Source organism: Capsicum annuum, chromosome 5 (assembly GCF_002878395.1).
Source record: "Capsicum annuum cultivar UCD-10X-F1 chromosome 5, UCD10Xv1.1, whole genome shotgun sequence".
Classification (NCBI taxonomy): Eukaryota; Viridiplantae; Streptophyta; class Magnoliopsida; order Solanales; family Solanaceae; genus Capsicum; species Capsicum annuum.
In genome coordinates, this window is record NC_061115.1 from 5575427 (window position 1) to 5587829 (window position 12403).

The following is a 12403-nucleotide window of genomic DNA, read 5'->3' on the forward strand; positions in this document are numbered from 1 at the left end:
ATCAAGGAAATTTTTACAAAAATAGTCACCCCCCCCCCGATCAAGACCTCATTGAGGAGGAGAAAAGGGAATACCATGATGAAGTTTTCCATGACATGGAAATTATGGACATAATGGGCTACAACCTAAATAAAGAAAGTGGGGGATTCTCTCACTCTGATAGGGAACTGAATGATATATACATAGCCACAGACTACAATGAAGAGGGACTAAATTCAGGAACCCCTATTCAACAGGACAGTGTTTTCTTCAATAATCTCTCCCCTAGAAATTTGCAAAACCAGGGAGGGAATTTTATACATGTCAACGGTAAAGAAAGAAACAACAAGGATACTCATATGGAAATCATCCCTAATTGTTCCTAATGATTGACATCCTATCGTGGAACATTAGAGGTATAGGGTCCAATGGATCTACTGAAAGACTCCAAACCATCAAACAACAATTTCATATACCTTTATTTTGCCTCTAAGAACCAGGGATAAATTGGAGAAATTTAAGAGAAAACTCGGGACTCGACATGCATTCTCCAACTGCAATAATAAAATCTGGATTTTCTGGACTACTGAAGTTAATGTGACTATCATTCAAGACAAGGAAAAATATGTCCTTCTTAAAGCTAGCCACCTTAACAATCCCGATATACATATTACTGTGGTTTATGCTAAAAGCACTGAAGATCAGAGAAAAGAACTTTAGAGTTATCTCATTAGCACCTCAATGATCACTCAAGGAGGTAGAGGCTACAAGCCTAATGAAATTTTAGACTTTATTGAATGCCTCACTTAATGTGATCTTCAAGATGTTGGTTTTATTGGGACTGTGTTAACTTGGTGTGACAATAGGGATCCACCCACCACTATTTGGAAAAGGTTAGATAGATTAGTCTATAACTCTTATTGGTTTGATAATATTTTCAATACCAGTGTTACTGATTTATCAAGAACCTATTATTTCCTTCTATGGGTACGCAAAATCTGTATATACATAACAACAACTTCAACTAAAATTCAAGTATAAATAAGAACACAATGAAGTATATCAAATAACCCCAACACAAGATCAAAATAACCTTTCCAAGAGGTGTATTTTATTCTTTCAGAAAGTAGATGAAACATAAATGAATAAGGTCAAGTCGTCTGAATTCAAGGACTTTCATTAAGGAATAATTCCCCTCACTGTACCCGAGATTATGGAATTTTCCTCCCAGGATAAATGGCCTTCAATTCGACTATAGCGGTACCTCAAATAGGCGGATTCTTCGAACGCGCAAAACGTTTTGATTGATCACACAGAATATTTGTAAAGAAAAGAAAAGAGTTTTTATTTTGAAAATTTCATGTCAAAACCTGTGAAGGAAAGTAGGTTTATATACCCTAGCAGATGCCTCTTCGAAAAGGTGGCATTGGTTCACTTAAATGGTGTGATGTTTCTGAAAATGCGTGTCTGCAGCATTTTTGCTGAAACAGTATACCATTTCACCAAATAGTGCACCTGTTTGAAACAGTGCATCACTTTATTGAAGACTTGCATTTGTTCAGTTGAAACGAAAATAATATATCAGTTCAGTGCATGCATCAGTTCAGTGGAAAAGAAATAGTGCATCAGTTTAGAAACAGTGCATCAGTTCAGTCGAAACAGTGCATCAATTCTGTCAAAATAGTGCATCTGTTACTGTTACTGCATGCATATAAATGGAGTATTGATCAGATTTCATCAAATAAAGTTTTTCCAAAAAGATAGATCTCATTAATCGATCATTTGACAAATCTAAATCCAAATCCAAATCCAAATCCAAATTAAAGCCAAAGCCGAAGCCGAGCTAGCGACGACGGCGGCGGCGCGAGGCATCTCTTATTTCTTGCCTCACTTATCATGTGGAGTAAGTATTCATCATTATAAACACTCCAAAATTCCCTTCTCCCACCAATGTGGGAGAATTAGTGAACTTTCCAATTTTGACAGTACACTTTCCAAATTGGTGTCTCCTCTTCTCCACAATTTTTTTTCCATTTTCCATTCACACTTCTATAAACCCAACAATCCCCCACATGAATGGGGAATTTCTATTTTTCATAAAAATTTTATGGACAAGTATGTGATCATCAATCAAAGACTGATTTCATCTGGATAAGTGGGTTTCCCTTTGAACTTTTCGTGGTGAACATGCATCGGATGCACTCGATCAATCGGTAGATTTGATATAAACCGTCGAACTTTAATGTACACCTAGACAACATATGTCACACAATCAGCCTTTTAACATTTATGGTTCTTATGGTTTTGTTCTCTTCAATCATGAACACGTCCCGATTTTTATGAGAGCTTAGAGAATAGGCCTTTACTAACATTCTCCTTGAAATGGCCTCCACTTTGCTCTCACATAGGTGATTTCTAAACGTTCAAACCTATAGATTAAACTATTTGGTCAAATTTGCCAAATTTAGATAATCATTAAAAGACTTATCACCTGAAGTCTTATCCTTGTTTACTAAACATTGTCTATATTATGAGAATGGGTTGGGTATTTGACAATGTTGAACCTGTCAGACACAACTTTGTTTGATCTCCTTGAACCTAGCTCTTGGGACTCCAGTCTGCTACGTAGAGTTACCGTCATTCTGACTTGTCCTACTCTTTCTCTAGATAGGCCTTTTGTAAGTGGATCCGACATATTATCCTTTGACTTTACATAATTCCACTAGAGAGAAGTTTTCTAATGGTATTATGTTTTCATCTTATATGATGAGATTTACCGTTATACATCATGCTCCCTACCCTACCTATTGCCACTTGGCTATCACAGTGTATGCATAATAGTGTCACTGGCTTGGGTCAATATGGAATATCTTTCAAGAAATTTCAGAGCCATTGTGCTTCTTTACCAGCTTTATCTTATGCGATAAATTCAGATTCCATTGTAGAGAGAGCGATGCAAGTCTGGATGATTTCCAAGAAAATGCTCCTCCACCGATAGTAAATACATATTCACTTGTGGATTTTACTTCGTTCGATCCGGTGATCCAATTTGTATCACTATATGCTTCAAGTACCGCAGGATATTTATTATAATGCAAAGCATAGTTTTGAGTGTATTTAAGATACCCCAAAACTCTTTTCATTGCCATCCAATGAGTTTTGTTGGGATTACTTGTGTACCAACTCAATTTACTGATATCGCATTCTATGTATGGTCGTGTACAGTTCATTATATACATTAAACATCCCAATACTCTTGCGTATTTCAATTGCGAGTCACTTTCACCTTCATTCTTTCAAAGTGCAAAGCTCGCATCCAATGGAGTCTTGGCAATACCGAATTCCATATACTTGAACTTGTCAAGTACCTTTTCGATAGAATGAGACTGTGACAATGCCAACCCTTGTGGAGTTCGATGGATTCTTATACTTAAGATCACATCTGCAACTCTAAGGTCTTTCATATCAAACTTTCTCTCGAGAATTGATTTTGTTGCATTTATGTCAGAAATATCTCTACTGATGATCAACATATCATCCACATATAAACATACAATGACTTAGTGTACTACGTCTTGTATTTTCTTCATTATATTCATTCTCAATTGGTTCATCACGAGGTCGTTTAGATCCACCACTAGACTATTCATGTTTAAGTTTATACGGATAAATGTTTTTAAAGAATTCAGCATTATTGATTCAATTACCATATTTTCATTAATATCCGGATGTTCGGATTTATGAACCAAAAATTGACATGTTTTACTACTCTTAGCATATCCTATACACACGTAATCCACCGTTTTAGGTCCTATCTTAACCCTTTTAGATATAGGAACTTGGACCTTCGCTAGTCACCCCCATACTTTGAAATATTTCAAGTTGGGTTTCCTTTCTTTCCATTTTTTGTAAGGAATTAATTGTGTCTTACTATTGGTAACTCTTTTGAGTATACGATTGGCCGTAAGGATAGCCTCCCCCCATAAGTTTTGCGGTAAACCAGAACTTATAAGTAAGACATTCATCATTTTCTTCAAAGTTTGGTTTTTCCTTTCCGCAATTCAATTAGATTGAGGTCAATATAGGGCCGTAGTTTGATGGATTATTCCATTATCTACACATATTTGAGCAAAGGGAGATTCATATTCTCTGCCCCTATCACTTCTTATTATTTTGATCTTTTTGTCTAACTGCTTTTCAACTTCAGTTTTATATTGCCTAAACGCATCTATTGCTTCATCCTTAGTATTTAGCAAGTAGACATAACAATATCTAGTGCAATCATCAATAAAAGTTATGAAATACTTTTTCCCACCACGTGATGGTGTTGACTTCATATCACAAATGTCAGTGTGTATTAAGTCTAAGGGATTGGAATTCCTTTCAACAGACCTATAAGGATACTTAGCATACTTCGATTCCACACACGTTTGACACTTTGATTTATTGCACTCAAAGTTTGGCAAAACTTCTTAGTTAATTAGTTTTCTTAACGTTTTGTAATTAACATGGACTAAACGTTCATGCCATAAATCATAAGACTCAAGCAAATAAGCAGAATTCTAAATTTTATTTATTTCAACAGTCATTACATTCATCTTATAAAGGCCTTCGGTCAGATAGCCTTTTCCTACATACATTTCTCCTTTGCTAATTACAATTTTTCCAGAAACGGTTACACATTTGAATCCGTTCTTATCTAGAAGTGAAACAAAAATTAAATTCCTACGTAACTCCAGAATATACAAGACATTGTTAAGTGTCAAGACCTTTCCGGAAAGTCATCTTTAAGATATTTTTTCCTGTTCCTTCTACCTTAGCCGTAGCGAAGTTAACCATGTAGATCATTTCTTCTACTTGAGCCGGAGCGAATAATGAAAACAACTCCTTGTTGGAACATAAATGGCAGGTGGCACCAGAATTCATCCACCATTCGCGAGGATTCCCCGTCAAGTTTCATTCTGCGAACATAGCACACAGATCATCACATTCTTTGTTGGATTCAATCATATTTGCTTGATCCACTTCTTGCCTTTCTTTGGGGCACGACAATCTATGGACTTGTGGCCAATCTTGCCATAGTTGAAGCATTTTCCCTTGAACTTTTTCTTGGGTTGATTGCTTCCTTGTTCATCTTTCTTCCTTTTCTTGGAATTTTTTTGCTTATCTTCTACAATATATGCTCCATTAATTGTGGAATTCCCCTTTAACCTTCTTTCGGCAGCTTTATTATCCTCTTCAATACGAAGTCGGACAATAAGATCATCAACAGTCATCTCCTTGCGTTTATGCTTTAAGTAATTTTTGAAGTCTTTCCACAAAGGTGGTAGCTTCTCAACTATCACTGCTACTTGGAAAGCATCATACACAATTAAACCAACAAAATAGTTTATGTGAGTATTAAAAACAATTTTAATTTATTCAACTAAGATATTTTTCAAAGATATACCTTCTTCTAGGAGATCATGTATGATGAATTGCAACTCCTGTACTTGAGAGACAACAGATTTGCTATCTATCATTTTGAAGTTCAGGAATCGTGCAACAAGGAATTTCTTAATTCCCGCATCCTCCGTCTTATATTTTCGTTCAAGTGCCACCCACAGTTCTTTTGATGTCTTGGTTCCACTATAAACATTGTAGAGGTCATCTTGGAGAACACTCAGAATATAATTCCTACAAAGAAAGTCCAATGTTTCCAAGCTTCTACAATTACAAAGTGGTCTTTGTCTGAGGTTCCCTCGGGCACCTCAGGAGCATATTTGCTAGCGAATCGTTGCATACATTAAGTGGTGAGGTAAAAGAACATCTTTTGCTGCCACCGCTTGAAGTCAATGCCCAAAAATTTTTTGGGCTTCTCTGCCGGTGCCATTGTTGGTGGAGCATTTGTGCGACTTGATGTGGCAATATTAGTTTCCCCCACAGACGTTATCGTATCCATCATTTGACTTTTGTTAGTCATCTTTCCTGTCAATACAAGACAAAAAAATTTAGTATTTTCAGAATACTACTTATAAAGTTAAATAACTTCTCAACTTTTTTTCTTGTTTCTAATTAACGATGAAGTGTTCATAACTTCAAATCGTCAACCGAGTGAACTTTAACTTATGATGAAGAGTGTATGTCTTCTAATCACTAGTTAAATTCAAGCAGAGTATAAAGCTTAAAGCTTTAATCTCCAAAAATAAGTTATACAGATTTTGTAAAATTATTTCTTTAGATTGTTATTTCCTTCTACGGGTACGCAGAATCTGTATATACAGAACAACAACTTCATCTAAAATTCAAGTATAAACAAGAACACAATGAAGTATATCAAATATTATCAACACAAATCAAAATTACCTTTCCAAGAGGTGTATTTTATTCTTTCAGAAAGTAGATGAAAGAGAAATGAATAAGGCCAAGTCGTCTGAATTCACGGACTTTTCTTAAGGAATAATTCCCCTCACTATACCTGAGTATATGAAATCTTCCTTCCAGGATAAAATAGCCTTCAATCCGACTATAGTGGTACCTCAAATAGGCGGATTCTTTGAACGCACATAACATTTTGATTGATCACACAAAATATTTGTAAAGAAAAGAAGAAAGTTTTTATTTTGAAAATTTCATGTCAAAACCTGTAAAGGAAAGCAGGTTTATATAGCCTAGAAGATGCCTCTTCGAAAAGGTGACATTGGTTCACTTAAATGGTGTGATGTTTTTGAAAAAACATGTCTGGAGCATTTAGCTGAAGTAGTACACCATTTCACCAAACAGTGCACCTTTTCAAAATAGTGCTTCACTTCATTGAAGAATTGCATCTGTTCAGTCGAAACAAAAATAATATATCAGTTCAGTCAAAAGGGAACAGTGCATCAGTTCAGAAATAGTGCATCAGTTCAGTCGAAATAGTGCATCAATTCTGTCAAAACATTGCATCTATTTTTGTTACTGCATGCATATAAATGGAGTATTGATCAGATTTCATCAAATAAAGTTTGTCCAAAAAAATAGATCTCATCAATCATTTGACAAATCCAAATACGAAGCCAAGCGAGCGACGACAACTACGGCGTGAGGCATCTCTTATTTCTTACCTCACTTGTCATGTGGAGTAAGTATTCATCATTATAAACACTCCAACATTCCCTTCTCTCACCAATGTGGGAGAATTAGTAAACTTTCCAATTTTGGGAGTACACTTTCCAAATTGGTGCCTCCTCTTCTCCACCATTTTTTCTCCATTTTCCATTCACACTTCTATGATCCCAACAGAACCTGCTCAGACCATGCCCCTCTTCATATCAAGATGATTAACTCTAGCAACACTCATATCAAATATTTTAAATTCCTCAACTTCTGGGTTGAACACCAAGATTATCTCAATGTTGTGCAAGAAGCTTGGGATATTGAAACTTTTGGAAACCTTCTTTACATGCTCCACCAGAAGATTAAAAATGTTTCTAAGAGACTGAGTTCATGGTCTAGACAGACTTTTGGTGATATTTATGAGATTCCAAAAAGGCTAGAGGCTGAGATAAGGAATCTGGAAGACACTTCAGTTCTTGATAACTCGGGTACAAATAGAAGTAATTTGTCTAAGTGTAGAGCGGAATTCACCAGATACCTAAAGATTCAAGACAGTATTGTTAGACAAAAGGCTAAAGTCAAGTGGTTTAAGGAAGGTGATGCTAATACTTCCTACTTTCATAATGTGATCAAAGTTAGAAGGAAGAGGATAACTATCTCAAAGATTATGGATGACCATGATCAATGGTTAGAAGGCAATGGCAGCATTGCTAAGGCTGTGGTTAGATATTTTCAACATTTGTTTACTCAAGATTCTCAGATAAATCATGTCGAAGCTCTTAATCATCTCGATAGGTGTATCAATGATGAAGATAATATGTTTCTTAGTTCTATCCCTTCTATAAAGGAGATTAAAGAGTGCATCTTTGACACGGATAAGGACAGTGCTCCTGGTCCTGATGGTCTTAGTGCAATGTTTTACCAGTCTGCTTGGGATATTATCTGAAGTGATCTATTCAAAGCCGTGGAATCATTTTTTCAAGGTGCTAAACTCCCTAAATTTTTTACTCGCACCTGCTTAGTCCTCATTCCCAAAATTGACTATCCTCAGAAATTCTCAGACCGATAAGTCTTTGCAATATCTCTAAGATTATCTCCAAAATTCTCAATAACAGACTCTCCACCATCCTTCCTAACATCATCTCTAGAAATCAATCTGGTTTTATTAAAGGAAGAACCATCTCAGAAAATATCCACCTTGCTCAAGAAATTATTAATGACATTATAAATCCTTCAAGAGGAGGAAATGTGGTTATTAAGCTTGACATGGCTAAAGCGTATGACAGAGTTTCTTAGGAATTCTTGTGTCTTGCCCTCAAAAGGATGGGTTTCTTAAATTTTTGGGTTCACCTTATCCAAAACTTCATCTCCAATAATTGGTACACAGTCATTGTTAATGGAGAAAGACACAGTTTTTTGAAGTCTAGTAAGGGTTTGAGACAAGGTGACCCTGTCTCTCCCTCCCTTTTCATTATCAGTGCTGAGATCCTTTCAAGATTACTTAACAATCTTCATCACAGACAAGGGTACCAAGGTTTATACATGAGCAATAATGGTCCCAACATTACACATCTGTTCTTTGCTGATGACACTATTTTATTTTGTAATGGTAGCTAGAGATCTCTATGAAATGGTGCTTGATACTCTCTCTGTCTATGAAAGGCTCACTCGTCAGCAAATCAACAAAGAGAAAAGTTGTTTTGCTATGGCTAATAACACTAAAGTTGCTACTATTAATAGAATCAAGACGATTACAGGTATGAAGCACCAGGACTTTCCCATCACCTACCTGGGGTCCTCTCATTAGTGGAAAAAAAATCTCTCACTACTCAGGAATCATCAATAAGACCATTAACAAAATCAAAGGATGGCAAAATAAATTTTTATCTACTGGGGGAAGGACTATTCTAATTAGACATATCTTTCTAGTCCTTTCTATCCACCTCCTTGCTGCCACTAACCCCCCAAAGAAACCATTGAGATCATAGAGAAATATATTGCTAGGTTCTTTTGGTTAGGACAAGAAGTAGGGGGTAAACATTATTGGTCTTCTTGGAAGAATCTGTGCCTCCCTTATGAGGAAGGTGGTGCAAATTTCAGAAGTCTTTCTGACATTTGCCTTGACTTCCAATGCAAACAATGGTGGAGGCTGAGAACTACCAACTCTCTTTGGAAAGATTACATGCAAGGTAAATTTTTTTAGAATGAATATCCTTGTGCAGTCAATTGGTCTACTGGACAATCGTAAAATTGGAAATCTATGTGCAACATAAGAGATGACATTGAAAATAATATTTTGAGGAAGATTGAAAATGGTAATATCTCCTTTTGGTACGATAACTAGTCTGAATTGGGGCCGCTCTACCATCTTCTTCCTAATGGAACACCGCATGGTCCCATCAAAGTTAGAGATATCTGCATTGATGAAATTTGGCATTTTAATCAGCTTCACGTTCGACTTAACGATGAGGTCAAAGAAGAGATTAATAAGCTCAACACTGTGACTAATAACAACAAGAAGGACAAGGCTATCTAGAAATCAATAACACTGGCTCCTTCACTGTTAGTTCAGCATGGGAAGAGCTTAGACAAAGAGGAGCTACCAACAGGTTTATCAACAAAGTTTGGCACAAGAATGTCCCCTTCAAATTCTTCTTTCTCGCTTGGAGAGCAATTCATGACAAACTCTTAACTGAAGAAAGAGTGGCTAGATGGGGATTGAATAATGATCTGAATTGCCATTGTTGCATTCCTAATCCCCAAAACCCCACTGTAGAAAATATTGATCATTTATTTTGCTAAGGTGAACTTGCCAGAAAAACTTGGTGCTATTTTGCAGGTCCTCTGGGAATCGATTACAACAACAACAACCTCAAAAAAAATTTACTCAAATGGTGGAACCACAAATCTCAAAACACCATAGCCAAGTGCATCACCAGAATTCTACCTCTCATCATCTGTTGGGAGATATGGAAATCAAGATGCAGCAGAAAGTTTGAAAATATTAGACCATCCTTTTACAGAACTAAAATTAACATCCTTCTTTCTCTTTTGCAGGTCTTAAATAATAACTTTCGAGTAGAAAACTTTTCAGTAAATTGGCACCAGATCTGCTTAGCTTGTGAGGCAACACTGGAACAAAAAAGTTCTAAACTTGTTAAATAGATGAGACCAATACCACTCACAGTGAAACTTAACAGTGATGGAAGTTGTGTACACGACATCTGTGGTGGAGGTTATATAGTTCGTGATGATCAAGGAAGATTCATAAGATTCATAGGTGCCTCATCTATACCTATAGGGCGGGGACAAGCAACATGGCTGAAGCTGCTGCACTATTAGAGGGGATTAAATGGTGTATAAATCGAGGCCTCAGACTATCTATCTGTGAAATAGGCTCTCTCCTAGTAACTAAGTGTATAAGAAGAGAATGGAACATACCCTGGAAAATTGATTACTTCATATGTAATATTCAGGGACTAGTTGAAGAACATGGATTAGTGATCAACTATTGTCTTAGAGAGGCGAATAAGCCTGCAGATAAATTAGCCAGTCCGAGTCATGGATACGAAATGATCCACGTCTTCAACTCTTTTGCTCAACTCTCTACTCAAGTCAAGGGACTTGTCAATACAGACAGATGGAATCTACCTTCGTTTAGGATCAGTGTAATCAAACCTGCCAACATTGTATATGACCCCCCTCCCTGATTTTGTAAATAATCTAGAAGGGGGAGTATTTAGTTGTTTAGGCTATCTCTTCAGGCCTCCACGCATTGATCATGTACACAGTTTGATATGCCAAACTCAAAATTGTAACTTTTTGCACATCAATGATCAATGGAGGGAATGTTTAAAAAAAAAACAGATAAGTTAAAGGTGGTTACCTATGTCCGCTTATTATGGGCATATGAAGGTTATAACTATAAGTTGATAGGTAGTTAAATTGGAAAAAATATTTAATCTAGTGTATACATTCAATTAATAAATAAATAACACTTGTCACATCATATATTTAAATTTAAATATTAATTCTTAACCATATTAAACATGTCACTTTATAAATTGATTATCAGTTCTATTTACTTAATAAATTTATCATCATATTTATCAACTTTACTTCTATTTCACCTTTGATATCTTAATCTCACTTGTTTTACTTGTTTTCATTAGAAAGTCATTTTTCTAGAAAAAAATATTTTAATAATTTTAGGAAGGAATGTGCAATTTAAAATATGACAGATAAATAGAAACGGAGAAAGCAATAAATTATCACTATACCGGGCACATACATACTTGATGCAAGGTTCGAACCATTAGAAAATTAGAAGTGACCGCATCAGTGGACTACCAGATGTCATCCTTACTTCACATCGTAGTTGCTACTCCATACCAGTTGCTTCAATGATACAAAGATTTTTTTTTTGAAGATTTGTTTCTAGTAATTTTTTCACAAACTTAACCGCGAAAAAACAAGCAAAATTTATAGGCAAGGCCAATATCAATAGAACTGTAATGACCTTTCAGGTCATTAGCCGTGTTCTTACTTATTTTCGTCGATAGAGCTTCTCCATAACTGTCCCAAGTTATTAATGACTTTCTAGAGCCTATAGTTTGGTTACCTAACGGTTCGTTTGGCTTTTAGAACCAATTTTTCATTTAGAAGTCTTCATCTTTTCCAATTGGTCGCGGAGCGAAAAATTCAATAAAATAATTTCAAATTCAAATTTTGATTGTGCCAGCAGCTATGTAATATCAATTTTAGAGTAGGTCTTGGTTCGGATATCACAACACCCGAGCTCATTTCGACCCATTAGTCGAAAAGTCAAAAATTGGGATATATGGGTGTGGAAAACACAAGTGGCTTTAATAACCTCGGATGGAAAATCCGAGTTCACCAATCCGTTCATAATATTGAATTTAGTGGGCTTACATAGTTTGTTTGTAAAAAGCAGAGTTCAAATGAATCTGCGGGAGGTCAAAAACAAGTATTAACCTTACGGGGCCCATTTAAACTCGTATAAAAAGGCCCTTCGGCCGATTTTTGAGACATTCTTCTGCATTTTGAAAACCCTAGCAGCTATAAATATTTTTTGATAAAAAAATAATTCTTGTGGGTTGATTAGAAGCTTGGCAACTTGTGTAATCCAATTTTTTTCTACAAATCTAAGGTAAGATTCCTTCAAATTTGGTATTAATTTCTTGATTTCTAGACCAAAAACCCTAAGTCTTTGAGGTTCAATTATAGCCACAAATGTGATTGATTTACTCAAATTTCTTGATGGTTTTTACTTCCTAAATATAATTAGGCTATGGGTTGGTCTTGGAAACTCCTTTCCAAGGGTGAAACT